Source organism: Mustela nivalis, assembly GCF_964662115.1.
Source record: "Mustela nivalis genome assembly, chromosome: 9".
In the NCBI taxonomy this organism is placed as follows: Eukaryota; Metazoa; Chordata; class Mammalia; order Carnivora; family Mustelidae; genus Mustela; species Mustela nivalis.
This window is the reverse complement of record NC_139028.1, coordinates 9,252,253-9,278,887: the sequence shown is the minus strand read 5'-3', so window position 1 is coordinate 9,278,887 and position 26,635 is coordinate 9,252,253. Positions and strand designations below refer to the sequence as shown.

The 26,635-nt window shown below is 47.4% G+C and overlaps 1 long non-coding RNA gene across 1 annotated transcript; it reads right to left on the bottom strand.

Annotated features, from left to right (window-relative positions):
• Positions 1 to 582: 582 nt before the first annotated feature.
• On the bottom strand, positions 583 to 23,123 carry LOC309841133. The gene is made up of 2 exons (XR_014298965.1): positions 22,845 to 23,123; positions 583 to 748 (listed from the first exon to the last, which is right to left on the bottom strand). It is a non-coding gene; the product is annotated as an uncharacterized lncRNA (long non-coding RNA).
• Between the last annotated feature and the right edge of the window lie 3,512 nt (positions 23,124 to 26,635).

Here is a 26,635-nt window from a genome sequence, read left to right as displayed (position 1 = left end):
ATTGTTTAGAAGCAGTCCAGCCTCTTTCTGTCCCAGTGGCGTGTGGAACGAACATGGAAAAAAGCACATGCCCTTTGGACGCTGTCACTGATACCCACGTGAGCCTGCAGCCTACTGTACAGAACAGCCAGAGAGACAGGGGACGGGCTGGGCTGTCCCTTTGGTGCCACACACACAAGAGGCCATTCTTCAGTGTGTACGTCAGACATACAGTTTTTGTTTTCTGTTCCTGTACCAAAGACGGCTGTATTGTCCTTCCCAGGGACAGGAAACGCTAAGTAGGAAATGTTTCGCATTTTCTCTGTATCACCTCACAGAGCCCCCGTTCATTGTTCGGACTTTGTTGACAAATCCCACAGGCCTGTCAGCTGGCCCAGGTGAGGAGGGCACAACACTGAGCCTCCGTCCTCAGGCTTTGCGGTGATCATGTGTGCGTTGCCTGCTACCTTGTTTGGGGTGTCCTGGGCCTGTGTCTCTTTCTGGTCCACATTTGTGCTGGTGTATGTGTGTTGAGGGGCAGCAATGGTTTTCTTAGAGAATCCTGGGGTTCTCTAATTTGCATGAGATACAATACAGCCCGACTGTTTATCCTGCCTTTAATTATTTCTGTATTTGCCTGGGTTGAAACTCTTCTCCCGTTTCGCCGGCATCCTTCCTCCCTTTCCTGTGGGGGATTCCTCGCATAGCCTTTTCATCGGCAATCACCCAAGACTGCCAAGAAATGCCTTTCAGTAGACAGCAGCAGAATCTGTGAATACAAATAAATACAGGGGCTTATCAAACAGCATCCAGAGCACAGACCAGTTTCCGCCTGAGAAGAATAATATCAATTAATGAAGAATCTGAGTTTAAAATTCAGCTGATGAGAGAATTATTTACTTATGCAGATGTTTGGCCAGGAAGAGAAATAACATTATATGAACTGGGTTAAAAAAACAAGAAAAGGGGGGGGTGGGGGGAAAGAGGGAGAATGGTTCACTTCTCCAAACATAAAAATGAAAAAGTAGGGAAAGAAAAATGCATTTCCTTAAATTTCTTCTTTGTCCATTGTGTTTGGATTCTGGGCATCACGCGGCCTTTCCCTTAGAGGTGAATATCCGGAGATGGTTTGGTTTTGCACTGATTCGGCACCTACGTGTACCCTGCGAGCATGTCAACTGCTAACACATTGCAGAGGGGCATCTCTGAACAGAATATTTACCCAGGGCTCTGCGCCACCCACAACACAAGTAGGAACCCAGGATTTAAAAACCTTCTCTGAAACAACCACACAAGATATTTCAATCTATCTTTTCTAGAGCAACGCAGTTCTTAGCCTTTCTGGGTTGGTCTGAAAGAGTTGCAGACCTTCTTAGGGACAGTTTGTTATGTGTTTAGCATTTGGCACCCATGGAAACCATGGTGCTTACTATGGGAACTGGGAAGTGTTCTAAGTGTTATATAAATCTGATTCATTTTATCCTCGAGTAGGTCCTACGAGGGTGGGTGATTTTTTTAAGGGGGGGGGAGGGGCAGAGGGGAAGAGAGAATGTCAGGCAGGCTCCCTGCTGAGCACAGAACCCAACACAGGGCTTGATCTCAGGACCCCGAGATCATGACCTGAGCTGAAATCAAGAGTTGGGCCCTTAACTGACTGAGCCACCCAGGCACCCGGGTACTTACATGATTTTTAAACTCATTTTACATGTGAGGAATGTGAGTTACAGAGATGAGGTAGCCCAGGCCACCCAACTAGAGAATGAAAGAGCTGGGATTTGAACTCAGGAAATACGGCTTCGGGGTTTATGTGCTAGACCACACTGCTGTGTTGTCCTTTCCACTCATACACGAAACAGTCTGCAACTCTGTTAGCACATTTCAGTCACTACCTTTAAATACATACACCTGTGAGGGGCACCTGGGTGGCTCAGTGGGTTAAGTCTCATGCCTTCAGCTCCGGTCAAGATCTCAGGGTCCTGGGATCGAGCCCCACATTGGGCTCTCTGCTCAGCGGGGAGCCTGCTTCCCCCTCTCTCTCTGCCTCTCTGCCTACTTGTGATCTCTGCCTGTCAAATAAATAAACAAAATCTTTTTAAAAAATGAAAAAAAAAATACATACACCTGTGAATGGTGGTCGACCACGCGCAGCTCTGAGAGACAGAGAAGCAGCATCCCAAAGGGACTGAAGGAAAATATGTACGTGGTGAAAACTCGCAATGCCTGAGCTGTTTTGCGTAGCTTCGTACACCTCATGTCCTTGCCGTTCCCAACACTGGCTCGAGTCGACGCCCCCAAAGCCGGAGACACTATTATTAGAATTTCTTAAACAGAATGCAGCACTTACATATTTTGGCCTTTGGTACAGTTTTAATGAGTTTGGCCACCAGGTTTTTAATTCCACAGCACTGGTTAATAACCTTGATTTTGACCTCAAAATACCTCTGTTCCATCCCAGCCACAGCCAGCTGTTGACCTCTGTCATCTTACTCAGGTTAACTAACTTACCGGGATCTGATTTCTCATGTATAAAAGGTCCGTGGAGAACTTACTGCACGTATTCAGAGGATGAAATGAGATGTAACGTGTGCTGAGCTCCCTGGTCAGTTGACACGCGGAGGCCCCCCACCGTGGTGGCTGCGGGGGGTCCTGCAGGTGGTGGCACCAGTGGCAGCCATGAGGGGGCAGTGAAAATGCTCGATGACAGTAGCCAAGGAGCCTCACAGTCAGCTGTCAAGGTCAGTGATTACATTGGCTTGGAGCTTAGACATAGTCTCCAGAGACTCACACAGCTTTGGAAATATTAATAAAGGCTCTTTAATGGTGCCATTTTACAAACTGGCAAACAGGAGTTTGGGGGAGGTACAAGGATCAGTTTTTGACAAGTCACACGGAAGATGAAAATTTCTCTCTGTGCCCTCAAACACAGGGAGGACGCATATTGTTCTCATGCCCCATAGTTGCCAGAGCGACAGCTCCAACCACTGCTCGCTCTCCTCACATTATCCCCTCAGGTGCGGTGTCCGCCCGGTTCTTCCATCGTCTCCTGGCATGACTTTGTGGAACGCCGATCAAGGCCACGTAGAAAAGGCAGAGAGGACCGTATGAGGTTAGTCTGCAGGCTGGAAATGAAATGACCAGTACCATTTATTACCAGTCAAAAATGTATTTGCACAGAAGATAGACTGGCAGGAATTATTCAAGTACAAAAACCCCAGTCGAGTTAAGAATGGAATCATTGCTGATCAGACACATCAGTCACCTTTGCAATGATAGAGTTCCTTTAAAAATTCCCTCATCTTCATGATTATGTAAAAGACACGCTTTTCAGAAAGCAATCTTTATTAATGAGCCATAAATACAGTCTTCTCACTGCCTGCTGCGGAATTTGGTAAAGAGATTCTGGTGAAAAAAGATTCAGAAGCATGAATGGGCTCTTTAAAACCCTCATTATAGATGTTTTGTGGTTAAATCTTTATTAAGCCAGCATTTATGAGAGGGGCCCCTGCGTCAGCACCCACAAAATCTGCCCCCATGGCTTCCTTCCTTTTGCAATCATCGACACGATTGTTTACAGAGAAAGCTGCTGACATGAGCTGATCGTGGAGAACCCAACAATCCCATCCATTAGTGTGATGGGATTTTATTTTAAAGATTGTTTAATAGGCAGGGGAAGGAGACAATTTTGCAGTAAAGGCCAGGCACTTAGCAGAGTGGAAAGGATGATTTTCAGTCCTAAGAAGCGGTTGGGTAGACTTTGGCTGGAAACAATGAACATTTCCTCCCTGGAGCACGTGGGAAAGTGCATTCGTCAGGTTGGAAGGAGGGTCCCTTTGCTCCCAGATTCTTTATTTGTTCCATGGAAGACATAAAGTGTAATCCTTGTGCTCACACTTGAGCATTCTTCTCTCCTTACTCCCCGCTGCACACACGTACCTCGAACCTCATGCCAGGATCACCTCCTACTAGGCCAGGTGATGGCCTTGAACATCACAGGATGGGAGATTCTATTGGAGTGACAACTGGGCTGGGCCCGACGGTCTGGGTCCTCACCATGCCCTCTGCTTACTGCTGTCGGATGTAGGCAGGCTGGGAGGTACGAAGGCCGTCTCCACAGCTCATGTGTTATTACGGCGGACAGAGAGAGTATGGGCAGAAGAGGTCATGGAGCTGGTTCTAAAAAAGCTTCATGATGAGAAAAGAATTTGAGCTGAATCTGAGCAGTGGGTGTAACTTAGAGTCACTAAGTTGGAATTTGTGTTCAATGAGAATACTTTGGAATGAAAATCTCACGATGTGGGAAGAGCCTGGAGAAAGAGATGATCAGCGAGCATTGCTCGCGTCAGATGTTCTGCTTCCTGTCTCGGTTGTTGTTCCCAGTGTGCGTTAGCTGCTGAGGAAAACCCATTATTTACAGCCATTTTTATGGGCAAACTTGAACAAAATCAACTTGCCTTCAACTCCAGGCATTTCCCAAATATGGCTTATTGAAGGCCATCAAGAAGACATTCCTTAAGGCTGGGCTCCGAATGTCCCTTCTAGGAAGCCCAATAGTTCTTATTCATTTAGCTTTGGGTCTGTCTTTTCAGCAAGACGTAGGAGTAATGAAGTCTTGGATGGTCCCATGCCCACCTTTCTACATCTCAACCCCACCCGGGGCCATTCAGAAATCAGTTTCTTTGGAAATACATAGGCTGGGGAACAGGTAGGAATGTGGCATGTAGAGAGAGATAAATGATTTAAGATTAAGGCTTCAGGTAGCAAGAGGCTGTGGAAGGTCTTATATTTGACAGCATTCACTGTACGGTGAGGTCCAGAGTAGGAACTCAGGACACACGGCTCCCAGCACTCGTGGCTGCCTTGTCTGTCTGCGTGCCTGTGCACCGGTGGGCAGATCTATTTGTTCTTGGAGCATGGAGGTGTTTTCCAATGAACCGTAGTGGTCACCGTGTTTTATTTTTCTACTCTGTCTTCTGCTGCTGCACATATTTGCAACACTGGGTTAGCCCTGAAGCCACTTGAACTTGGAAGCTTCAGTTAAAGAGTCGGAGAACCCCAGATGGTTTCACCAGCAAGTTTCACAGACATTTAAGGAAGGAAGAAGTAAGAGCAACGTACACAAATTCTCCCGTGAAATCAAGAAAGAATGAATACTAAGCAGTTCATATTATGAATTGCCATAACTTCGTAAAGGAGAATCCAGGAAAGAGGAGATACAGGCCAGTCTCACCCATGAATGCAGACGCAAAAATGGAAATCAAAGTATTAGCAAGTTGAATTCAGCAGTGTGTAAGTACATTGAATCATGGTCAGGTTGGATTTATTCTAGAAAGGCAAAGTTGGTGTAATAGTCAAAAACCCATCGATGTGGTGAGTCCCATAAATTAAAAAAAAAAAAAAAGGAAAAGCATATGATCATCTTAATGGGCACCAAAAAGCAAGCATCTAATTAAATGCAACATCTCTTTAATGTAAAGCCTTTTAATGAATTAGTAGTAGGAGGGCTAGTCGTTAACCTGGTAGAAATGTTATCTACAAAAAAACCACAGCAGACTCATACTTAATGGGGAAGCACGGACACGTTTTCCTTCGCAATCAGGCCATTATATCCATGCTGCCTCTTACAGCTGGGTGCAGTGGCGTCGAGAGAAACCAACAAAATGATGAGTGAATCGAAAGATAGAAAAGAATGCACACTTCAAACATAAAGTTCGAAAATAGTTAAGGCAAAAATGTTTAAATATTTGAGTGGTGATTGACAAAGAAAACCTGGGAACCAAGTCAGAGGAGTGAGGAAAAAGGAGGTGTCCTCTCGGGTAAGGACCACGGGGACTTGGCGGGGGTGCAGTTCTCGGCTCTTGGCAGTTCTCCCCTTCGGGACCTGACTGGTGGTTGTGTGAGTATCCAGGGGCGGAGTAATTCATTAATCTGCACATTCCTATTGTATTCAATTTCTTTATAATATTGGGTTGCCCAGTCCTGTTAAAAGCAGAAAAATGTCTGTGAAGGACCTGGATAATACACCAGCAATTGTTCGCCCCAATGAGAAAACCACTGGGTTTGCAGAAATCACAAGTCATGGAAAGCAGGAGTTCTCCATCTTGGTACAACTGATATTTGGGGATAAATACGTGGCCAGTTCCCTGTGTGGAAGGCAGTGCTGCGTGTGACAAGATGCTGGGCACCGTCTCCGGCGTCCGCCCACCACATGCTGCATCACCCTCTCCCCGCCCTGTCGTGACAACCAGTGGAGAGCCACTGACTTGAAGGAACTCGCACGTGGAGGCATTGTGCTCTGGTAACACGTTTGTTAGAGTAGCCCTTGCTGAGTCCATTTTCCGGAGGTCTCTGTAACCTTACACATTCATCATTCTGCTCCAACTTTCCCTCATAGTTTATTCTAAAACCCCCTGAGATTAATTTCTCTGTAACTTGTTTTCCAGATATGTGGACCCGTGTGGCTTGAGGAGCAGTCCAATTTCTCTCATAATTATTTTAAGTATTATGTTGCAAGTTTTGCCCAAGAGGAGCTATTTTAGAATGGAATGCTGTGACAGCGCGAACCAACCGGTATCAGAGACTCTAATCTCAGTCTTTATGAAACGGGCAGATTGGCAGGAAACCCCAAGGGTTCACCCACCACGAATTATGGTGAGGAATGCAGAAGCAGGGCACCTTCTCCTCCATCGGTGGAAGGCTGCCCCCTCCCCCAGGCCCCTTTCTCACTGGTCCCACCAGCCCCCTACCGCCACACCTTCTCTTACTTCCACGTTAACAAAGACAGGTTTTGGCAGGCATAACTCAGCCAGTGATTTCAATTATACCTTCCAGTGAGCCACATCAAGAACTGAAAATATAGGGTCAAAACCACACTCTGCAGTGGCATTTTCATTGTTTTATTTTAAGTCATGACCAGTAACTGGAATCTATATACTTCACGGAACTTTTGAAAGCAAAGCTCATTTACAGCACAGTCTGCATTTTTGGGAAAACGAGTAACCAGTTTTTCTAACTCTGGTGGCTTTCAATTGGCTGGCAATCTCCAAGCCCATCTGTGGGACAAACAGTGATAAGCCACCCCCAGCTTTCCAAAGAGACAAACAGAATGTCAATTCGACTGAACGTATTTCTTGTTCTTTGAGATGAAACCAAACCAGTCCTCCCACACTTGTGGGTAGATTCTGCCTCGGGTTTACGCCCTCCCACGGGGTCTCTGTCATCCGCTCCTCTCTGCTTCTCCTTCCACAAGCACAGTCACTGGGGTCAGCATGAGCTGACTGGTGGCCCAGGCTGGGTGGTTCCAACAGCGGGGGCTTTCGTAGGCTTGAGGCGTCTTAATGGCCGGTCGCCTGTCCGGTCACTTCCAGGCCCACCTGCTCACGGGGCTAGCTGCCATCTTTGGGATATGCGGCCATCCTGCTCCTCTCCGGAGTGGCCAGACCCTGCTTCTCTAGCTGTTGAAGCCCCCACGTTCCTCCCAGCCTTCCTTCTCTTCTGTGTAGAGGTCAGGACCCAACGAGACTTCTAAATCACACGTCTGGGTCTTCCCTGGCATTCCCAGACCCTTGCCCTGTTTCTCAGTTCGCCACTTTTCCACCGCCGTATTCCAAGAGAGTGATTTAGGCCATAGTAATAACTGACCCTCGCAGAGCATACGTGTTCTACGCACTTCAATCTTTGCGACAACCCTGTGATGTACATTCTCTTGGGATCACCGTTTTACAGATGAGGAAACTGAGGCACAAATGAGTTCAGTACGTTGTCTAAGGACACACATCTGAGATGGGGTGGGGCCCCTTTCCAGCCCAGGTATCTAGCTGTAAGAGCAGTTTCTGAGAACCAGCAGCTGGTACAAGCCCCCCCCTCCTCTAAACTCCTGGGGTCGTCCATCTGCATTTCCATGCACCCCTGCTGCTACTGCTGTCTCTGTCCTTGTCTTTCAAGCCCTAATATCTTGTGATTCCCTGGAGGGTAGACAGTGTCCCCTGAATCTTGGTGTCCCTCCCTTAGGGACTCACAACATGATGAAAGGTGTTTTTGCCACTTACCAAAATCTTTTTTTAATTGCTTCAAAGTACTGGCATATTAAAAACTCAGTTTATGTCAAGATGGTCTCAAATCTGGGTAAGATTTGGCCAATGAATGTTTGGGGCCCTAATGAGTTCTTCTCTCCTCTTCCTGTGTTCAGGTCATTCGGGACACACCATTCTCTTTTCTCGGCTTCCTCCTCTACCTCCTCCTCTTTTTCTTTCCACTATTCCCCCTTTATTCCTCCCCCCAACCCCTGCTTTTTTCCTTTCTTTCTTTTTTGTCCTGCAGTATTTTCTCAGTTGATTTCAAATGCTGACGACATCAACACCAGGACATGAAGACTGGGTACGACGTTTCCTACAGTACATCTCCGAGGTTCTTTATGTGGGAGAGGGGGAGGGGGAGGGCTGGGGCGAGCCATAGGAAAACAGATGTAAGAAATGCAGCAGTGAGGAAATACAAGTAGATTCATAGACAGAAGCCACCGACAAGCCCGGAGCCGGAACTCGGCTGCTGTGCGCTCCAGGTCCTCAGGAGGGGGACACCGCCTGCAGAACCCCGAGCCTGCCTGACACCAGACCCCAGCAGCCGGCGCCAAAAGTCACTCCGTGAGGACTAAACATAGATTCAAACTAAAGGTTTCATTTCTGGAGCCACAGAGCCTGGGGTTTAAATTTTGCTTTTTTCATGAAATAACTGTGGGACGTTGGGCAAGTCTCCAACCTGTCTTAGAAATAATCACGCTTATGTCTTAGGATTTTTTAAATAGCTGTGTGCCCGAATGACCCAGGCAATGATTTTTAAATTTTTATTTTTTTGTCTTTAATGTTATTTGTTTTTACATGATTGTTTTTATTAACTGTGCAAGTATCCAAAACAGAGAGCTGTGTGTGCCCATGAAAACAAGGACTCAGAGGGAAAGGTGGGTTCCTCAATCGTCCTTGACACATCAGTTCTTACGATGACTGAGCTGGGAGAGAGCTGCCCTGTTATGGCTGGCTTAGGTCAACACGTCTGGGCCAGTCATGGTTGCTAAGAGCCAAGAACAACAGAGAACTCACCATCCAAGGCCCCACAGCCCTCGGTTCCAGACAAGCCCCCCCCGCCACAACCCAGAGATTATGCTGTTGACTAGTCTTGGCCTGGAGCCATTACAGAGAAAGAATCATTAAAACTGCTTTGTGGGCTTGGCTGTGATTCAAGACTTTTCATGAGTTGCTTTTGAAGGTGTTTTCAAGGTAAGCACCGTGTGGGAAGTAGCTGTCACTCCCCCGAAGACGGAAAAGGGACCACTGCGGTGTCTGCAGTCAGTTCTCTGTGAACTCACGAAGCTCATTTGCAGTAATGCTTCTCCAAGACTCTTGGAACAAGAGTCTTCCCATTTCCTCATTCACTGCATTTTATCCCTGAGTCATCCGAGTGTGCAATCTTCACTAAACGTACGAGATACCGAGATACTGGGGAGAGAGATGGGGAAAGCACACGTCATTTTCGACCATGGAGGAGGAGGACAGACTCCAGCGATGAGGAACCACGTCTCAGGGTCCCGCCAAAAGGCAGCAAACTCCCATCGTGACGGAAAGTCTCCATAGACACCCGGTCATTTTATTTTAAGGCCGGTGAGACTCATCTGTTTTTAGGTAGAAAGACAGATTGTAATGCCCTATTTTAAGACACTATTGATTAATAAAAATACTTGTTTGTTTTTAGAGCTGTAAACCAGAGTTTTCCTCTGTGCCTTAGACAAGTCCCATGTTTCGATGTTGTAAGAGTACATCTTAGTCCATTCAAGCGGCTCTAACAAAATGCCACAGACCCTCATTGCTCGTGGCCCTGGAGGCTGGCAGTCCGTGATCAGGGCGCCACACAGCCGAGCTCTAGGGAAGCCTCTCTTTTCAAGTGCAGACTGCTGACTTCTTGCCATGTCCTCACATAGTGGAAGGGACAAACTAGCTCTCTGGGGTCTCCATAAAAGGCGGGACCTTCATGATCTGATCACACTCCCTAAAGCCCCATCAGCTTTGCAGTTAGAATTTCAGCATAAGAATTTTGTAGACACACAAACAGTCAGGTCCTGGCATGGTGCTGAGCTGAACCAGGGCAAGCAGGAATGACTCAGCCTGGCCAGTTGTTCCCTGAGAAGAGCCACTGCGGAAACCCTGGCATTCCCTGCAGTGTAGACCTGCAGGGCCTCAAGAGGAGAGAAGGTCGTTCATATCTTTGAGTCTAATGGCAACAGGCAGAAGACGGATACTGTGAGATCCTAACAGCAATGAAAAAAATTGTAGAGGATAATTGACTCCATCATGAGTTCAAGTTACCCCCTAATCCACAGGTCAGCAAACTTTTTCTGCAAAGGGTCAGAGAGTAAGTATTTAAGTCTTTGAGGAGGATTTCATTTCTCTTGCAACAACTCCTCTTTACCATTATAGTGCAAAAGCAGCCAAACGCCAAAAAGGGAATGAAGGTTACTGTGTTTCAATGGAAATTTAATTATGGATACTGAAATTTAAAATGCATACAGTTTGCATGTGTCAAGAAATAACCTTACCACAAACAAAACTGAAAAAATCAATTATAAGAAATATTATGAGGGGTGCCTGGGTGGCTCAGTGGGTTAAGCCGCTGCCTTCGGCTCAGGTCATGATCCTGGGGTCCTGGGATCGAGTCCCGCATCGGGCTCTCTGCTAAGCAGGGAGCCTGCTTCCCTCTCTCTCTCTCTGCCTGCCTCTCCATCTACTTGTGATCTCTCTCTGTCAAATAAATAAATAAAATCTTAAAAAAAAAAAAGAAATATTATGAGCAACTATATGCCAATAAATCAGACAACTGGAAGAAATGGATGCATTTCTAGAAACACACAAACTACCAAAACTGAGACAGGAAGAAATAGAAAACCTGAATGGACCCATAACCAGCAAGGAAATTGATGCAGTCATCAAAAATCCTCCAACAAAAAAGAGTCCAGGGCTGGATGGATTCCCAGGGTAATTCTACCAAACATTTAAAGAAGATTTTGTACCTATTCTCCTGAAGCTGTTTCAAAATATAGAAATGGAAGGACAATCTCCAAACTCTTTTTATGAGGCCAGCATTACCTTGAGCCCAAAACCAGACAAAGACCCCACCAAAAAGGAGAATTACAGACCAATATTCCTGATGAACATGGATGCAAAAATTCTCACCAAGATACTAGCCAATAGGATCCAAGAGTACATTGAAAGGATTATTCACCACGTCCAGGTGGGATTTATCTTTGGGATGCAAGGGTGGTTCGGTATTCACAAATCAATCAATGTGATATACCACCTTAATGAAAGGAAGGACAGGAACATATGATCCCCTCAATTGATACAGAAAAATCATTTGACAAAATACAGCATCATTTCTTGATTAAAACTCTCTGCATTGTAGGGATAGAAGTAACATACCTCAACAATATAACATTCATCTATGAAAAACCTATAGCAAATACCATTCACAATGGGGAAAAATTGAGAGCTTTCCCCCTAAGGTCAGGAATACAGTGGGGATGTCCACTCTCACCACTGTGGCAGGATATAAAATAGAAATCAGTTGCATTTATTTATATACACTAACAATGAGACAGAAGAAAGAGAAATTAAGGAATTGATCCCATTTACAATTGAACCAAAAACCCAAGGTATCTAGGAATAAACCTAACCAAAGAGGTGAAGGACCCATAGTCTGAAAACTATAGATTACTCACGACAGAAATGGAGGAAGACATCAAGAAATGGGAAAACATTCCATGTTCATGGATTGGAAGAATGAATATTGTGAAGATGTCTATGCTCCCCAAATCAATCTACACATTCCCTGTAGTCCCTATCAAAATCCCATCAAAGCATAAGAGACTCGTAATCATAGGAAACAAACTGAGGGTTGCTGGGGGGAGGGAGTGGGGGCAGGGGTAGCTGGGGGATGGGCATGAAGGAGAGCACACGATGTGGTGCGCACTGGGTGTTACGTAAGACTGATGAATTGCTGACCTCTACCTCTGAAACTAATAATAATACTGTACGGTAATTAATTGAAATAAAATAAAATAAATAAAATGCAGCTGTCACTCATTCCTTCTTTAATCCACTGATGCCTCGTCAGTGAGACTGCTAGACGCGCCCGTGTCAACCCCCTGGTTTACAGACCAGAGAATGAAGAGATGCGACTGATGGCAACGCGTGGCGAACCTGTGTCTGGTGGCACTGAGGCTGTTGCTCTTCAGATCCAGAAGCCAGATGGCCTTGGGCACAGGGGTGGCTGGCGGAACCGAGGAGGGGAGTGGACGCTGATATTTACTGAGCAATGGTCGTAAGGCCAGGCGCTGTGCTAAGTGCTTTCCATGTAATGATCATATTTGATCCTTCCAAACACCCTGGGGGCCCATATGTATTATCCGTGTTAGAAGAAACCGAGCAGCAGATTGCGCACGGCTGCTAAGCTGACCCGCGGGTATGAGCAGAAGGGAAGACGAGTCTTACTAGTGCTGAGGCCTGTTTCTTGCCTGTTTGTTTCTGCTCATTGTAAAACATAACTCATGGGGCAAGACGGTCATGGCACTTGAATGCAAAATCTGGGTTTCTCTGCAGAGAATGCAGAAGTCATGGGTAATTTTAACACATTTATCAGTGCATCCGATGGTGAATACTATCTCTCTGATGAGACAAGTAGAAATATCCACGCCTAAATAGGGGTCTGACCCAACCGTCACGTGGTGAAATGATCGCCGCTTGTAAAATGTCTTCTGTGCTACACGCGGGCTGGCATAATTTTGTTGACCTTTTTCAGGCTTCCTGAGAAATAACAGGGAAAGGTGCACTCCCCAGTGGAGACGAGCGGTCCTGGAGGATGAGGATGCCGGTAAACACGAAATGCACCAGTATGGCTTGCTGCTGCCTCCACCGGGTAGAGCCTGGGAACGAGTAAAGCAAGTGATTCCTCCAGAAGCAGCCCGCCAGGCTCGGGAGACCACAGCGGGACAGCAGCACCCTGGTGTCTTATCCTTCCGCCTGCACCTGCCAGCCTGGTTTCCCGCCTGCTCCCTCCCTCTCCCCAACTCACCTTTCCCCAGCTAACCACCTTCTCCGAGGAACAACTAAATCTTCTCAGATAAACGTGCTTCATCGCTGTCCATTTCTGCACAAAGCATGACGAGACATGGCAAGTTCATCTACCAGATTCCTCCCTCCTGCACACACACACACGCATGCACACATGCACGCGTGCACATACACACACACACACCACCCAATGGACAGGAACCATGCTTGAAATTTGTGCCTCCAACAATTACCCATATAACCATCATATTCTAGAGTAACTGTAATAATAATTACTGCCCTTTATTGAAGGTCTGGTCTACATAGGTGCTATTGGGGGGGGGTAAAGCTGGGGGACAGGAACCCCCAGCCTGTGGCCTTAGGGCCATTCAGGGTCTCTCCAGAACTGCTCCCAGAGGCTGCTCGGAATCTGTCGCAGAGTATGAACTGAGGACCAAGCTGAGACCTGACCCACTCCACTCCCACCACCTGAGCATTTGCCGACAGAGTTCCAATGCCCCCGCTGGGCAGGCTGAGCACTGATTTACCAGCTCCCCAGGCGTCCCCGGGAGAAGAAGGGAAGAGAAGATTGGATTTCTCCACTTTGTACCGTCTGCTATTGGGTCTCTCTCCATCTAAAACCTTCCCCTGAGAATACCACCTTTCACTCATTCCTACTCAGCCATTGTGGTCAAACTCTTGCCCTGGGAGAGTCACTGTCCCTTGAGCAGTGAACATCGCAGGAGACCATTCACTGGAGAGAGAGAACACTGCTGGAGATGCAGCTCCAGCCGGGTTGAGTGGCTTTCCTCCAGTTCGTGAACGCGCACTTGTGGTGACTGCTACATGGCCTTCCCAGGGGCTCGCTTTGCCGCTCTCCTCGGTGGTCACCTGAACACAGAGATGGTCTGTGTATGCCTGCCTGCCTTCACTCAGTTGCTCCCCAGACTCGTAGTTTAAGGAGAACAAAGAGAACTGCTTTCTATCCGGGTCTTTGCAGGCTTTGAGAATATAGCTCCCAAACAAAATTTCCAAGGATAATTGCAAGGCTGGCATACATTATATTTTTTGATTCTGTAAACGAGAAAACAGACGTGGCCATAGTGACAGAATCAGAAAATTTTGTGCAGTTGGCTTTAAAACTATACTTTTACAATTATTTTATATGTGACTTTTAATTTATGTATGCTTGTCTAAATTCAAAAGTATGAGTAGACAAGTTGGCCAAAAATATCCTTTGAGGGTGGTGGTGGTTCTAACTGGAAAATGGAAATGCCATTGTGTATTTGGCATTGAGTTACATGTAAAGTTGCTTTGCCATCAGGCGTAAACTAGAGGTCTTAAAATTAGCATGTTTCGCATAGAGCTCTTGGTTTCTTTCCCTGTCAGGTTTCTTCCCAAGTCTTCTTAACTGGCCCCTCGGTGGCTGCCCTTGCTGTCCTAGAGTCTTTCCAGGGCATTCCTGTTTGGATGGACTTCTGCTCCCATCGGTCCTGGGGGCTCAGAGGCTGCCGTGGCATTCCATCCTACTTTGAGTAAAAGCCCAGTCTTCCTTGGACTGTCAGAGCTCTACAAGATTGGGCTGTTTCTACCCCTCTTGCCACTGATTACAACTCTCCCTTCACTGCTGCTCCTCAAACATGGCAAGTACACACTTGGCTTTGGGCCTTTGCTCCTGCTGCTCACTTGCTGGAGTGATTTCTCCCTAGACATGTGGAATTAATTCACTAAATTCTTTCTTTCTCTTTCTTCTTTGTAGTCTTTGTTGAAATGTCACCTTAGGAGCCAGTACCTTCTTGGGTATTTTTAACTAATAATAGCAACAAGAACAAACCCCTTCCCAGGACCCCCTGTCCCTCTTGTCTTGCTTTGGTTCACTTTCCTCACTGCATTTGTCTTCCTCTGACATTTTGTGTTAAGTATGCGCATATCTGATTATTGACTTTATCGACTGTGTTCACTGCCGTTTCCTGTAACCTAGATCAGTAGGCATTCAATAAATATTTGTTGAGTGAATTAATGTCACCACCATGCCCCTGGTTGATCAAGTACAAACTTTTTTTTTAGGATTTTATTTACAAATTTGACAGAGTGTCCATAAGTGGGGGAAACAGGAGAGAGATAGCGAGGGAGAGAGAATAAATCTCAAGCAGACTCCATGCTGAATGTGGCCCAACACAAGGCCCAAACCCATGACCCCCAGATTGCAACCTCCAGATCATGACCCCGAGATCATGACCTGAGCTGGTCGGATGCTTCACCAACTGAGCCACCCAGGTACCTCGATCACATACACACTTAAGAAAAAATCTTGAAGACTCCCTTTCCTTCAATTCCAAGACCAATTCATCTCCACCCGTGTAATGTTGGGCAGGTGTCCCTGGTGAAATAGATCTCAAAGCTTCTTCCGTCTTGCCAACTCCAGCACCATCTTACTCCAGGCCACTGCCATCACCTGCCTGGATTATGATACTACCCCATTCTGTCTCCTTGCTTGTCCTCTTGTCCTCCCTAAAACCCCTTCTCCACACAACGGCTGGGGAAGTCTTCCAGAAGATGTGTAGATCAGACCACATCGTCCTCTACTTAACATCTTTCACAGCCTTCCGTTGGTCTCAGAATAAAGCCCAAACTCCTTATCAGAGCCTTCAAGGTTCTGCACGAGATGCTTTGCCAGCTGCTGCATTTCACCCGATCCTCTTCCTTACCTACTCAGGACGTTCCAGCCTCGGTGGCCTTGTTGCTTTCCAAGGAGGCACAGGTCTTTTCTCACCTTTTAGACCATTGGCCTTGCTATCGCCTCTGCCTGGCGTGCTTTTCTTCCCACTGTCCACACGGCCGAAATGAGTCTATCCTTCTGGACTCAGTTCCAGTATTACCTCCTCCCAGCGGTCTTCCCTCTCACCCCATTCAAAGCAGGCGTGGGATTTCCTCACCCACTGTCTTCCCCTCAGAGCCCTCAGCACATCCCCAGCTTCTTGTTTCACTGATCACCTCCCCATAAACTTTTCATAACACAGTAGACGGCAACTACTTGGGCGTGGCAGGCCCTGCATTCTGTCCCAACTACTCCCTGTTGCCATTACTTTGAAAACACGGCCGTAGACAACATGTGAACAAATGAGCATGGCTGAATTCCAATAAAGCTTTATTTAGGATCACTGAAGTCTGAGTGTCCTCTAGTCTTCACCTCCCAAAGTACTGTGCTGCTCTTTTTTTTCTAAGCATTTAAAAACAGAAAAATCAGTGGCACCTGGGTGGCTCAGTTGGATGAGTAGCTAACCTTTGATTTTGGCTCAGGCCATGATCTCGGGGTCCTGGGATCGAGCCCTGTATCAGGCTCTGTGCTCAGCATGGAGTCTGCTGGAGATCTCTCTCCTCCTCTGCCCCTCCCCCCACATTCTATCCCTCTCTCTCTCTCAAAATGGATGGGTAAATCTTTTAAAAAGAAAGGGGGGGGGGAGGAAGAAAGAGACCATTCTTAGTTCTCAGACAGTACAAAAAACAGGCAGGAAGCCAAATTGGGCCCATCCGTTGGGACCTCATGTGCTGTATCTTCAGACCCCAAAGAGTGCCCTACACACAGTAGCTTCTCAGAAAGATACTAACAGGGTGACTCCAGCAATTTGTTCAGGCTCCCACATCATGAAGAAGTAAGTCTTCTGGGACTGTGAGCTCCAAGGGTTAAAACCAAGCTTCCATTATAAGTCAAAAGTTTTTGTTTATTCAAAGCTGGAACTACATGCCCCATTTGGCCTTACATTCTATTGTTCTCCAAGGGGCCTTAAAGACAATAGATTTTTGCCAGATGTAAACAAGAAAACTAAACTTACATAAAATAAGAGGCTAGAGGTTAAGCAAAATTAATACACTGGATAAAATCAAGATTCAAGTGGATTTTGTGGGTTATATGGAAACCAGTGGTAAACATCAGGCAGATGGAAGGCTAGAAAACAATCTGTTGAGGATATGACCTCTCAAAATAACTACAGAGGGAAAGCAAATCTTCGGAAGGAAGCCTAAAACACCTACATGCCTCCCCACTCATCCACCCAGAACACAGACTCTGCTCATTCTGACACGTCTCTTGCAGAGAATAGCTTTCTCTGGGAAAAGAAGATTTTTGAGAAATAACATTGGTTTTTTTCTTTTTCTTTTTTTTAAATCTATGTTGGGCTTGAGTAATGGGCTGTCTTCAATGGTTACGTCTTAGGTTGGGACATGAAGTCAGAAAGCAAAGGCAAGAGGGTATGTGAAGGTGAGGCGGCTCCTTTCTTATGCACACAGTGACACGAACTGAAGATTCCAAGGAGGAAACATTGACAATTGTGTCTTTGTTCTGCTACAAAATTGCATTTCCCTGTCAAGAATATTATATCTCCTAAGTTAATAAAAGTCACAGTGTTATTAATTTTAGAGTTACAAAGTAATTAGACATAATTTGTCCATCTGCATAATACATTTAAAGGCCTCCAAAGGCTAAAGAATTTGTAGAAGGATCCCTAACTGCAGGTGAAATGCTTATGCCCTGATTGCTTGTCTGGAAAGAGAACTTTCCACCAGACAAACCCTCAGCGTTGACACCATGGTTAATTCGGATTACAGTACGTTGCTTCAGATTTCTTAGTTAAAAAGACATAATATTTGGATTCAGTTTGGAGTGAGTGTGGATTAAGATGTCAAAGCCAGCCATAGGAGCCATTCTTTGAAATCTTAATAAAAAGGGTCAAACCAGTGGGATTTACACTGGGTACACAGCCTTTCCTATTACTAAACGTCCTAAAATCTGGATCAGACAAAATCTTTTGTGTTTCACGTAGGAGAGAATAAGATTCTGGCCATTAACAATTTATTTTTAACTGTACAATGACTCATTCTGACATACTTTTCACTCTTCTCTTTAAGCGTGTCCGGTGTCTGTGCTCAGGCATCTGACTATGAGGTCCACGTGAAGAAGCACTGCGTGCCCCAGAGCCAGCACAGCCCCCGCTATGTTTGTGTGTGGGGTGGGGGGGAGGACCCGGTAGTATTGTTGAGCGAGTGGCTCATGACTCATGGACAAAACTTATTTCCATCCCATCTTGGTACTTGCATTTCCTACTTTGGGTTCTGTGTGGCTTGCTCTGTAATGTATAAAATCCCAACGGAAGACACAGATGTATGACTCACTCACATGCCCATTCCTTTCCAGAATGTGACCACAGGGACACTGGCAGCCGATACATCCCCAGGGTTTGCAGATATGGGCTCTCTGCACCCACCCACATTTTAACACAGGAGGAAAAAGCAACGAAGCACCAGATATTTTCTAAACACAAAGGTCATTCATGATCCTTTCAGGATCTCCTCCATGAAATACCTAGTGGTACAGCACAACACTGTACTATGATTGGCACCGAAACGAAAAGAATAAAAAAGTAGAGCTTGGGGCACCTGGGTGGTTCAGTCATTAGGCGTCTGCCTTCGGCTCAGGTCATAATCCCCGGGGTCCTGGGATAGAGTCCTGCATCGGGCTCCCAGCTCGGCAGGGAGTCTGCTTCTCTCTCTCCCACTCCCCCTGCTTGTGTTCCATCTCTTGCTGTCTTTCTCTGTCAAATAAATAAAATCTTGGGGAAAAAAAAGTAGAGCTTGATTTTCCAAGATAGATGCGGAGAACAGAGACGGGCCGGACCGAGGGCCGGGAAGAGGCCGGGTGGGAGCACCATGAGGTGCTGGGAATCCCGCAAGGGCCACTTGCCACCTCCTGAAGCAGCAGGCCCCACAGTGACCCTGCTTCCCTAGCGACAGGCCTGGAGCCACCTGGCGGGGGGCAGGGGGGACACGTACACTTGCTGATAGACTGGTGCCCCTTGACCACAGGCTCCCCTCCAAGCACAGTGTGATGGCCCAAGTGCCACACACCTCCCATGGCAGGAAAAGAGGAGTAAGACAAGCCCACGAACCAGAGGAACTGAATAACCAGCCTTTCGGACAAAATGATTTTCATGAACATTTTTGGCTGAGACAGGAACAATAAATTGTCTTATCTTCTTGAAGGCCTATAATGGTGCTTACTCCATGGCCGGTCTGACCCTTGAATGGCCCCAGGAGAAGCACAGATGAGACACAACCTCAGGTTCGGTGGGACGCAGCTTACAGTGTGTCCCCAGACCTCTCCTTTTGGAGCACAGCTGTGTTTTTGTGTGGAGTGGTTCTGGGTTTGGGTGAAGGGCTCCTTCGTCCTTCAAGCTGCACATAACAGTAGCTGATTTGCAAATCTGCAGCACAAATTGAAGACACCCTTCAGTTGCTTTCCGACTGAATCGTGTTGCATATCAGCGAACAGGAACAATCCATCCTGCTGAGTGTCTTCTGTCCTCATTACTAGAGAAATAGTCGGTACGTGGTTAAAATAGTACCTGAGCTCAGGCCTTTAAAGTCACACGCAGCTCGTGTCGTGAGACTGGATGAACAGATCGATGTGGCTTTAACCTTATCATTTCTCATTTTAGCCAATTTTCCAAAATAACCTGATGTGAGTAATAAACTCGAATACTAAGATAGCATAAGGGGCTTATGGGGAACACGAAGCAGAATAACATCCACATTACAGGGGTCCCAGAAGGAGAAGAGAAACAGACAAAAAAGTTACTTGAAGAAATAATTGCTGGAAACTTCTTAACCTGGGGAAGGAAGCACATCCAGGGCCTGGAATCCCAGAGTTCCAAATAAGAAGAACCTATAGAGAACCACACAGACAAAAATTAACTGCAAACCAATTAAAGACCAGAATATAAGATCTGAAAGGCTAAAACTCCTGGAAGAAAGCAGGTCGTAAGCTCCCTGACATCAGTTTTGCCCCCTTTTTCTTTTGGGTCTGACTCCAGCATCAAAGTCAACAAAAGCAAAAATAAACAGGTGAGACTACATAAAATCAAAAAACTTCTGCAGAACAAAGGAAACCATCCATAAGATAAATAGGCAGTCTATTTAATGGGATAAAATATTTGCAAATCATATACCTGATAAGGGTTAGTACACAAAATAAAGAACTCGTAGGATTCAATAGCAAAACAAAACAATCCAATTTAAAAAGGGCCAAAGTACCTGAACAGACTTTCTTCCCCCCAAAAAAGATACACAGATGGCCAATAGGTTCATGAAAAGATGCTCAGCATCACTCAACACCAGGAAAATGTGAATCAAAACCACAATAAGATCCCACCTCGCACCTGCTAGAATGGCTATTACCAAGAAGACCCGAAATAACATATTGGGAGGGTGGGAGAAAGGGGAACCCTCTTACATTGTTGGTGGGAACGCACACTGGTGCAGTCACTCTGGAAAACCATGTGGAGGGTCCTCAGAATGTTGCAAATAGAACTACTCTATGACCCGGCGATTGCAATTCTGGGAGCTTATCTGAAGAACATGAAAACACTAATTCAAAAAGATACGTGCACCCTCACGTTCATAGCAGCATTATTTACAGAGGTTGAGACACAGAAACGACGTACACGTCCATCAATGGATGAACGGATGAAGGAAACGTGTCCATACGTTACCAAATACTACTCAGCCTTTCAGAAGAAAGAAAGAAATCTTGCCACTTGGACAACAGCAGGGATGGAACCTGAAGGCATGGTGCTAAGTGACGTAAGTCAGATCGAGGAATATAGATGCCGTAAGTTCCCACTTGTGTGTGGGATCGAAACCAACCAACCAAACTCATAAATACAGAGAACAGATGGGGGAGTTGCCAGATGTGGGGGCTGGGACGCGGGAGAATGGTGAGGAAAGTCAAAAGTAGGAACTTCAGGATGTAAGATAGTTCCCGGGGATATAATGTACAGCTTAATGACTATAGTTGGCAATATTGTATTGTGCACTGAAAAGGTACTAAGAGTAGCTCTCATCACAAGGGAAAAATTGTGTAATTATAGATGGTAGCCAGTACTAACTGGGCTAACTGTGGTGATCATTTCACAATGTATGCAAATATCAAACCATTACGTTGTACGCCTAGAATTAATAGAGCTCAATTATATCTCAAGAAAGAAAATCGACCTTCTGCTTTAAAGAAGCTTGAAGTGAATACAAATTCACTTATAAATCTATAAATTATGAGCTTTTATTAACTTTTTAAGTTTCAGTATGCAATTCTGTGTGCTTACACACTCTTCACGTTATCAAAGAGACCAGAGAGTGGCATGGAAAGATCCTTGCCCGTCCGTGTTTACTGGCATTATTTACAGTAGCCAACAGCTGTTAGCAGCTCAAATATCATTCCCAGGTAAATGGATAAGAAAAAAGTTATGTATCCACACAGTGGAATATCATTCAGTCGTAAAGAAAGAAATCCTGGGTGCCTGGGTGGCTCAGTGGGTTAAGCGTCTGCCTTCAGCTTAGGTCATGACCCCAGGGTGCTGGGATCGAGCCCGGAGTAGAACTCCCTACTCAGCGGGGAGCCTGCTTCTCCCTCGGCCTCTCTGTGTGTCTCTCATGAATAAATGAGTGGCATGGTGGCTGCGGGGGGGTGAAGGGGGTCCAGGAAATGGGGTGTTGTTCCCTTGGCATAGACTGTTTTGCATGATAAAAAGTTCTGGAGATCTGTCACACGACAATCTCAGCACACCAAAAGGCACTGAACCCAGTGTTTAAAAAGGATGACAAATTTTATGTTTTGATTTTTACCACCATTTTTAAAAAAGCACTGAAAAAAAATGACCACTGCCTCCATTTCTAGCCTTATCACCTGCCACTCTGATTAGCAAACCAGTGTTTTTTTTTAAGATTTTATTTACTAATTTAAGAGAAAGAGAGAGAGCACAGGAAGGGAGAGGGGCAGAGAGAGAAGCAGCCTCCCCTCCAAGCAAGGAGCTGGACACCGGGCTTGATCCCAGAACGCTGAGATCAGGACCTAAGCCAAATGCAGACACTTCACCGATGGAGCCCTCCAGGCGCCCTGCAAACCAGCATTCTTAAGATATAAGCAAACAGGGGTGCCTGCGGGGCTCAGTGGGTTGAGCCTCTGCCTTCCGCTCAGGTCATGATCTCAGGGTCCTGGGATCGAGCCCCGCATCGGGCTCTCTGCTCCGCGGGGAGCCTGCTTCCCCTTCTCTCTCTGCCTACCTCTCTGCCTACTTGTGATCTCTCTCTCTGACAAATAAATAAATAAAATCTTTTTTAAAAAAAGATACAAGCAAACAAACAAATGTGGATATTGTGACAGCATTCCCGCTCCTTGCCTAACGCGGCTTCTGTGGGGTGTGACAGTAACAGACACCTCCCGCTGTCCTCTCGAGAGTTCAGCAAGTCCCCGAACCTCGAACCTGAGCATGAGAAACATTCCAAGCCTAAAAAGTGGATGAGAGTTGGTAAAAAACAAATAGAAACAAAAACAAAAACAAAACACACACACAAACCCTAAAACAGGAGATGCTGGCAGGATTTTCTGCGCCTTTAGCAAGGGATGTGACTTGGGTTTTTCTCTAAACTATTTAAGAAGTATTTGTGATTTTTCCTATCGATTGGCATAACGTTCCTGTTTGTTGTTTACCATCAAGCTTTGGATTCCAGCCCCGTCTACACAGGTGCAGCCCTTTTCAGCCCGGGAGCCACGTGCAAGGGGGAGCGGGAACTAGCGGGCAACAGCGCGCGCTACAGCTGGACCCGCTCCTCGGAATGAAGCCCCGCGCCCCCGCCCCCAGCTGCCACCTGACCCCAGGTTGAGCCCATCCAGAAAGCTCTTTGGCTCGGGCCAATCCGAGCCTCCCCTCTGACCATCCTTCTGCTTACCTCCTATTTAGGGGAAAACCTGGCCCGTCCTCTGCTGCCGACCCTGCTGGCAGAGGGAGGAGGAGGCTGGGGTCGCGGGAGGCTGAGACTGCTGCTCACCTTCTGAGTCCGGCTTTTCTGTTTCTCTCTTCTCTCAGACTCTCAGGCTGCGCCCAGGGCGTCTGAGCCCTGGCACCCAACTCCGCTCTCTCTCCTGCTGCTGCAAAGAACGCTGAACTTGGTAGAAGTGAGAGCGGGCCTCGGGCCAAAGCCCTACGGATAGACGGCGGCCGGGGCAGCCCTTTCCTCAGTCTCCAGGCTCTTCACCGGCAGAATGAGGGCCGTTGGGACCGCCTCGGGCCAGGCCGGGCCTCCCGAAGACGCGGCTCAGGGCCTCAGCCATCCCCTCACCGCAGCAGTCTTGCTGAGAACCTCTACAAGCTACTCTCTCCTGCTCTGACTCCAACTATCTCCCCTCCTTTCTGCTTCCACATGACCTGAACGTCTCTTAAAGAAAAATTCAAGGTCTAGGTCGCTTTCCTAGGAAACTTAGCTCTGTTTCAGACAAAATTTTTCCCAAGATTGAAGGGGGTTGATTTAACTGAACATTCCTGATTGTTTCCTATAAGCTGTTTTTTTCTTTTCATAGTTTGAAGAATCTGGGAGCCCATCTGGGGTCATTTCGGGTCTGAGTCCAGGCATGCTGCAGTTTGGGGGTCAGGCCCAAGTCTAGCGAATGACTTTTCCTGGAGTTACGGACGTGGGGTCTCCCGTGTTCCATCTCCTGCTGGGCTCTCCCTCTTTCGTTTCAAGCTCTGGGCAAAGTGTTTCTTTTGCCCAGGAAAGCGCACACCTGTTTACTTCACTGACCTCCAGGTGTTCCTGTTCTTGAGCTATTTTTAGCGTCTTAATGACAAAGGCTCTTCCAGGTGAAGGGACGTGGTGGTTGAGCTGACCTCGCGGTCAGCTTCACGGAGGAGCACTGTGCCGTCCCGCCGGGTGTCTGAATCCGGCCCCGTGGCTAGTGGAATCCTGTATTCTGTCCTGTAAGCTTAGTTCCTGAACGCGTGGTCGCTGTTCTCCCTTGGCACTCGCCCCTGCGCGTGAGGCAGCCAGTGCCGAACTCACGTCCTCCTTCCTGGGGTTCCTAACTTGGTGCTCCGCTTCCCAGGCTAGAGTAAGGCCAGAAATGTTAAAAACCGTGTCTTCCAGGCATTCTTTCTGCTCCATCACCTGCCTCGGCCTGACAGGGACCCACGAACGAGGGCCGTCCTGCCTGCCCCCGTGGGGTTCCTGGGAGGCTGATCTAGACAGCCGCTGTAGGAGAAACGCTAGGCTAGGGCATCTCTTCTAGAACTTTGGTGTAGTTTGCTAAGTATTTTCGATGCATCTTGGCACTGAAGTCTCGACCATCCAGAAAGGCCAATCGCCCTTCCCTCTTTGAGGAGACGTGAAGTTCAGGGAGGTCAATAACTTCATGTAACAAAATCTGGATCCCCGGTGCAAGCTGAGCCTAACCTATGCCCTTAGCCACAGGGCCACGAGTATGAGCTAGAAATCGTACTCCTGGGGTAGACAGTATGAGGGTACAAATCATGCTTTTCTGCGGATGATCCTATGGGAAGAATGAGGCCAGGAGGAACCAGTGAAATGTCTTTCCTTGGGGAAAGGGGTCCTTAAAAAGTTGGGAGAAGCGCACCCCACTCCCTCAGGAAAAGTTGGCCCTAATAGCCTAGGAGCAGCGAAGGAAGGACAAGAGTGCGTCCAATTAACTCCTACCTTGTTGTGACTTGTCCCATGCTCCGTTATTTCTAGAATTTGCTAAGATTCTCCACAGGTGTGTGTACAATCCTACAAGGCATGGGGTTGTTGCCAGGCCAAACAGTTTGCTTTTTTTTTTTTTTAAAGATTTTATTTATTTGACAGAGATCACAAGTAGGCAGAGAGGCAGGCAGAAAGAGAGGGGGGAAGCAGGCTCCCCGCTGAGCAGAGAGCCCGATGCAGGGCTCGATCCCAGGACCCTGAGATCATGACTGGAGCCAAAGGCAGAGGCCTTAACCCACTGAGCCACCCAGGTGCCCCTGCTTTTTTAAGATTCTAGAACAGCTTTAAGCTCCCCCAAATAGGGATCTGGGATCCCCATTTCTGCCCCCACAGGTGCATACCCACCCCCATTATTCGCTTTAGTGCCCAGAATGGTACGGATAACCATGATGGAGCCCTGATCCCTGAAAGTCGACCTTGGTGTTCACTCTTGGTGTTGTACACTCAGAGTTGGGGTCCCACTGTACTGGTCCCATCACTGTAACTTCCTACAGAGGATCTTCACAATCCCCCCAAATCCTCTCTGCTAAGTTTCTCCTCTCTGGGAGGTATTCCAGCACCCTCTCCCCCTGAGTGTTTCCAGCTAGAGCACAGTAGGTTAAGGAGTGATGCAGCTCGCTCTTCCCATGTGATCCAGGTCCTCTGAAGTCTAGGGACGGTTCTTGGGTTTGGTTTTACAAGGATGAATAGTCTTGTCTCTCCCTTCCTTTGCAACAAACCTGGGGCATCTGAAAAAGCCATCTCCGTGCTAGTGAGTCATAAAAAATGAACTGTGGACACTACACGGGCAGGGCAGGGGAGAACCCAAAATCAGGAAAAACCTGCAAACGGGGTTCCCTAAGAGCAGTGCTCCAAGGCCTGAGCAGAGCAGATGAGATCTCTCCCGTGATCCTCCCTGCCCAGCCAGGCTTCCCCTCCTCTGGGCTGTGACTGCGGACCCCCACCCGCACCCTTACCTCGTAGCTTCCCTATCCATTTTTTTTTTTTCCTCCTTTCCTGAAGAAACTGTCCAAGTCGCCAGTCCTCTCCAAGCCTACTCCCCACGCTACTCCCACTCTCGTGCCCTGCCAGAAACTGGTTTTCCTTTGATCATGCCATTTGTTTGTTCAGTCTTTCTGGTGACCATGGTTAAAGTTGTTCCCCCTGTGTTTGGGGACCTGCCCTGGCATGTCACATGACTTCCAAACCGACAGCCACGTTGCCTCATGGTTGCACCCCCTCCAGGAGGAGCTGGGGCTGCCCCTCCCCACTTCCTGTTCCAAGTCCCCTGCTGGCACGCAGCTAACTCCCCGCACAGGCTCAAGAAGCGCCCCCGGGCTCAGTGCTGCTGTCCTCCGTAGCACTTTGGCTCAACCGGACAAGCTCTCCGGTGCTCAGACTCCTGCTTCTGGGCTGCAGATATGGGAGGTGCGAGCAGATGACCTTGAAAAGTTGATCTTGAACACCCTGTAAGAATCTCCTTGGAATACTTAAAAAGATTCCCGGGTTGTTCTGACCCGGCCTCCAGTGTGGCGAGCAGGCACGGCCCTGCCCAGCCCTGACTCCTCCTGGGGGCGCCATGCCCAGCTTAGCGGGGCGGAGGAGGGGCGGGGGCAGGCAAACGGATGACCCCGTCGGGGAGAAGCCCAGGCTCCCAGTCTGGATCCTGCCACACCCCTCGAACCGAGCACTGTGACCACACCTGTGTCTTCTCGGCTCCTAGAAATCCTCTGTGTCCAACTTCAACTAGAAAATCCCACTTACTCACACCTTTCTCCTTGACTTGGCTGAACAGGCCCGGTTGAGGCCCTTCAGCTGTAACGGGTTCAGACTTCCCACTCCTGACTCCATCCTGACCTCCTGTCCCCCGTCCTTCCACCTGTGAAAGGCGCAAGCGATGATCCTGGGGGCCCAGGGCTCTGTGCTTGCAGACGGGCCTGGGAAATCCTAAGGTCCCGGAAATCGTTCTGGTAGAAACCCCATAGGCTAAAAAGCAGGCTCTTGAAGTA